The following is a 6,000-nucleotide window of genomic DNA, read 5'->3' as shown; positions in this document are numbered from 1 at the left end:
TTTATCCAACTAAGGCTCCAGGATTAGCAACTCAACCCAAGATGTTAGAGGGCTTCATAATGGTTGTCCAACCAAGTATCCAAGAACTAATAACTCAATCCACATCTAAAGGAACATGAGAACCAACCTGAAATAAATAAATAAAAAAAAAAAAACCCACAACACCATGGCTATCTAGGAAATGGTAAGGCTAGGCAGAACCACAGTCAATCAAGGAAATCCTCCATTCCAGTGACATATCATAACCAATAAACCACATGCATATTCCATGCATGCCAAAACTAGCAATAAAATCATACATGCAACTTGGTACCTGCAAGAAAAACCCACTATAGTTGTTGATCCTGATATCCTCTTGCACTTTCCTGCTCTTCCTTTGCTTTCTTCCTCCAAAACTATAAGTATGCCACACTCCTCCAAGAGTGCTCCAAGAAAAATATAAGTGTCAAAGAGTATGAAAGAGAGAGAGAATAGAGAGAGATCTCCAAAATTAAACCAACAAAAGGTTACCAATTGGTCCTCACAAGCCTTTTTATCAATGAGGTCTCTATTTTCTTCATTTTCTTCCTCATATGCAACCTATGACCTTTCACATTCCTTTTCTCCTATTTTCCATTATTTTCATAAATAAATACCAAATAATGCCTCATAACTTTCTAAACCCTTTGTCATTGCCTTTGCCAATTCCTTAGCCATAATAAGCCAAATGAACACCCACTAGGATGTTTTTCCCACCATTCAACTTGGAATATGTGTCCTGTTATCACCCCAAGAAACTCTCCTAGGTTGTATATCAGAGATGCTTGGGAACATTACAAACTCAACAAAAATGTTGGAAAATGGTGGATGAATGAAAGAAATGCTACATATTCAAGCCAGATAACCACTTCTATATGCTTAACCCTAGACATGGGTGAACACCCCCAGACTACAAGGCTTTAGACCACCAATTACTCATAGTTTTAAGGAAAATGTGATGATGGAGAATACTGATCACACCAGAAGATGCACAGGACCCTGTGATGGCCAGCTGCAACTAGTTAAAAGGTCTATAAATCTGCTTCCTAATACATAGATAGGATGACAAGTCTCTGGCATTAAAATAACAAAAACCTGCATACAAATTCAATGATACATGCTAGATTCAAACATAGAGGTGGGATGACAGCCCCTCTAATGCTAAACATCTACAACACATGAATAAATGCATAACAGGCACAACCTGGAACAAAGAATAAGAAGTGGAAAGTGAGCAATTAACAACAAAAGAAGCTTGCATTAGCTGAAAATGAAGACCAGACGCTGTAGGTATCACAGTAGTTACAGTCTCCAAAAGTTGAAGCCTACAACAAAATAACATTCATCAACGATGAACCTTCTATCTTCTGGTTATATATAAAGGTTGATTACAAAAACATTCTGCTATGTTATACGAGGAGAGGTCATGATGGATCAACAACCGCATTAATTCCCAGATATGGGGCTCTGCTACACTCTACCTGCTTTAATGGATGATTTATACATTCCCTGTCATTCTTTAGTCCTTCTCGGGCAGATGCAGTACCGACTGATACAAGCTCCATAACTAATAACTACGTTAACTGCTCGAGGTTGTCCTGTTTCCTTCTTTGGCCATAATGCTCTTGAATGCAGGTAGTTGAAGCTTTAATCCGTAGGGTACAGGTAGCTGTTGGCTTCGTCCTTTTTTGGTAGCAGAGAGAAGTTGGGAGTGATACAGGTAGTATGGCGGGAGTGGACCAAACAGAAGAACCAATCTCAGCCGTCGGATCGCACAGATTAATGGTGGAGATCACTTTATGTAGGCTATTGGGAGGTGACGTGGATGGAGCAACAAGGGTCGTCGGATCTGGACACGGTAGATCCGACGGTGATCGGGAGCGGAAGTCACGTAGAGGTTATGGCCGAGGGATAGGTGGTTTCAGGAAGTAGGTGGTTTCCCTGCACCACCTACTGGGGCTCAATGGTTTTCGTATGCAATGGCGCGATCCTGTAATATTGCGACATGTGGTAGCCAAAAACCACTGCCCTTGCGGGTTAACGGGTGGACAGGTCGTGCGATCGGGGCTTGCGACTACCGTTTGATGGCACGATGGACGGTCGGATGGTAAGGAAAGTGCATGTGGTTTAATGTGCAGGAAAAGGGATGAAGACCATTGGATCATGGCGATCAATGGCTGTGGTAGAAGGAAGTTATATTGGCGAGGTTTCGTGGGTTTAGAACCCAGTATTTAGGAAATGTAGGCTTATGGAATAAAATGAATTCACACAGAGTTTTGCAAGAAAATAGGGCTACTGGGGAAAGAAGAAGTTTGTAGGATAATGAAGGGAAGCGGGGAATGAATATTTTTATAGAAGAAATAGAGACAGTAGAGGTTAAGAGGGTGTGAGGAAACCGAAGGAGAAGGAGGAGAATGACCGCTGTGCGCTGCTTTCTCGGCACAAACCAACCACCAAACCTGAATTTAACCTTTAAACACTAAAGTTGTAGCAGAGATAACACTGGCTCCTTCTGGGAATGAGATCCTCCCTGTGAGGTCTCAAGAACCTGTAGACCAATGCCTTCATGCAAAACCAGCTTTAAAAACTGTGCCTATTATCCATTTGGCACAGAGGCAAGCTAAGCCTATACTAAAACTTTAAAAGAAATTGCTTACAATCATTAAGGCCAGAGGACCTTTGACAACATAATCATTCAAAAATTGGCCAACTGATGGGCCACCAAAATAGTTTCTTCTCCTCTTTACCGGTTTATTATAGATGTTACACTAAAATTTGTCACCATGACTATTTACAGTTAGTATGGCTCCATCAACTGTCATACTATCCTCCTTGGCAAGTCTCATACCTCTGCTCTTCATGTCAAACTCCAAGAAAGAGAGAAAGTCTTTAAAAATCTATATATCTCTGGGTACGCAGTTTCTCTTAGCCTTACCTGCGTGTACGCACCTCAAGTTCACAATACCTGCATACTTGTACGCTCTGTCTGTAAAGGGGTGGGTACGTACTCCTGTAAAGGTCAAAAGGCGCAAGTTTCACTCCAAAAAGTTACTTGTGGTCATTTCTAGAGCATTCTAGAAGCTTGTTTGACGTGTATTGAGCACCTCCAAATGGTTCATGTATCCCTATGAAAGAGGAACTTATCCCATCAAGAGGGGAGCTATCCCATCCAAAGAGGGGCTTATCCCATTGATGGTGGACCTGATTAACTTCCTCTAGAGCATTATAAATACAGGCATTGGGCTAGAAGGAGGAGAGGTTGAAAGCTGAACATTCCTAAGGGTAGATTCTGCTGGAATTAGGACTCCCTTATAGAGCTTGAGAGGAGAGATTCCCATCCTTTCCTAGCCTTATTTGGAAGTGGGTGAGCTGATCAAAGTAAAGGAAAACTCTTGCTGGACCCTAGGAGGGACCTGCACAACACCAAGGCTCAGGTTGTAATGGTTTCTTTTTGTTTCCACTTAATACAATTAAGCTCACTTTTCTCAATAGATTGTTATACATGATTTGTTTCATATACTCCTTGGTCTGTATGATGAATATGTTTTATTTTATAAGTTTATCAGGTGCTATGCAATCTTTTGGCTTGTTAGTGAATGCAGGTTTTGAAGAGAAGGAGGAGCTCATCCGGATCGGCGAGGCTGGACTACTACAAAGCGTTGGACTAAAGGTATGTTATAAACACCTGATTACTTGTATTCTAAATGCATATTTAGAGAAAGGTAGTGTTTACTTGTCTTGTTTGTCACTAGAAAGCCTTAGCTTCTAGGGAGTTCGGTTTTGTTCGCAAAATTGACTCTTTCCGCATGACAAAATGGCGACTCCACTAGGGAACTCCATTGATGTGAATGATTTTTCCTTTGTGTGAAACTTTGATTTGAGAAAAGTCGTTTGTTTTCTGGTTTTTGGCTGTTTGACTGTGCATTTGGGTGGGATAGCTTAGGGTTAAATTAGATTTTAGTTTTTCTTGGTTTTTCTAGAAGTACGCAGCCTCTGCGTTGAGCATAGTGCGTACCTGTACGCACTGCAGCTTTGTACACAGAGCGTAAACGTACCTGTGCAAACAGGTTGCCTGCGTACCCTGTCAAAATTGAGAAAATTTCAATTTTTTCTTTTTTTTTCCTCTTAGATTTTGTTTATAGCTTGTTTTTGCTGCCCAAATCCACTGTTCACCTGTCAGAAGCTTTCATTTTGGCTAATTTCATTGGCATTCCTGCTCTAAGCTTTTATCAATTGGGTGTTTTGAGTCTCTTTTTTGAGAAATTCTTAATTTGATTTCCTTTGGTCATTACTTGGAGGTTTGTCTCAGTCTTTTCACAATTTTGCATCTTTCTGCTTTTGTTTTTGCAAAAAAATTTCCCCCTTCGCTATGAGTGTTAATCGCCATTGAGTGTTTTTATTTTTGATCTTTGGAACTCTCACCCAATTTTCTCGACTTGCACTTGATTGGTTCTTAGATTACATTAGAATCGTCTTGTGTTAGAGAATTGTCTTGCATAGATCACATTTGCATAATTAGAATTCTCATTTTTAGAATATGAATGAAAAATGTGCATAGATTACATTTGTATACTTTTCAAGTGAATTGTGCTTAGATTACCATTGCATAGTTTACATTCTGAAAAATCAATCGTAGATTTAGATAAGATTTCTTTGATTTGAATTTACACAAAAAATAAAAATAAAAAAATGGTTTGGAATTGATTTGCATTAGTTTTTCTTGATAAAATTAGTGCATTAGAGAATTTGTTATATTTTCTCTTAGTGATCAATTTTTTGCATTGTCGGAAGTGAATGGAAACTCTCTCCTTACTTTAATTAGGATTCATCGAATTGAAAGGATTGCATTATCATTGCATTCAGTTGAGTCGGGTCATAACACCATTGGTTTCATATCCATTTACCCCTTTGAGTAATAACATCCTAAATAACACAACGCTTAATTAAAATTCATCTAGTAATTTTTACATTTCTAGGGCTCTGAAACACCAATATAGATCAGGCTAGTGTCTTGGAGTAGGAGAGTAATTAACTCTCCAAGACAGTAAAACCAAACAAGTAACTTATCTTGCGGTAGGAAAAATCCAACTGTTACATTTATACTCTGGGAAAGCTCCTCTTAAAGGAGAAGCACGAGATCGTGTCCGAACCAGTGAGGGGATCAATCCTCCTTCATTGGGAACGACGCCAGATACACACGTACTACAAACGGTAAACCTCGGATTGACCATTGTCGAGGAGCCTGGGGTCACTTGTTGGTAAACATTGGATTATTGTCAAGGAGCCGGCAAGGGGATTGAGCTTGATACTCTGCCCTTGCGTGCTATCGGATCGTAGACTATTCCCCCAGGTATATTTGTTGCTGTTGGTAACCTTAGTGACCATTATCCTTAGGGTTCTACCCAAGGTTACGGTGGAGGGAAGATCCCACTGTACCTGGAGCAGACGTCGGCTAGACTCACTTGGATTTTCTGGGGGGTTCACTTCACTCGAGACGGTTAAAGTGGAGGAACTTGGTCCAGTCTATTCATTAAGAAGGTTGTCGGGATAACTGTTCCACCCGCCACTTCTGTACTGAATTCTGCGATGTTGGATTTCATCACCAACTAGTGTTTTCGGTCCGGAAGGCTACTGTTTGTGTGTGGTTTGACTCCTAGATTTGATAGCGCATGTTAATTTGGTTGTTTTTACTTTTAGAGACCATAGGTGTGAATTGTGAATTTTAATTGTTAGGTGTGAATTGTGAATTGTTAATTTTAGTTTTAAAAATTGTTAATAAAATTCACTGAAGTTGAATATAATGGCAAATGTTCTGGAATTTACCAACCTAGGAACTCCTCCTAACGAGAATCCTAGTACTTTTCCTTACTTTGGAAATGTTGGTCCTCCTTATATGGCTACTTTGTCATTACCTGGATTTACAATAGGTTTACCGATATGGTTATTTTCAACTTCGTTGGCCCAAAATACTCCAATTGTTCC

This window comes from Pinus tabuliformis, chromosome 7 (genome assembly GCF_031772625.1).
Source record: "Pinus tabuliformis cultivar Carrire ecotype Pingquan chromosome 7, CPIR1, whole genome shotgun sequence".
Classification (NCBI taxonomy): Eukaryota; Viridiplantae; Streptophyta; class Pinopsida; order Pinales; family Pinaceae; genus Pinus; species Pinus tabuliformis.
This window is presented reverse-complemented; position numbering follows the sequence as displayed.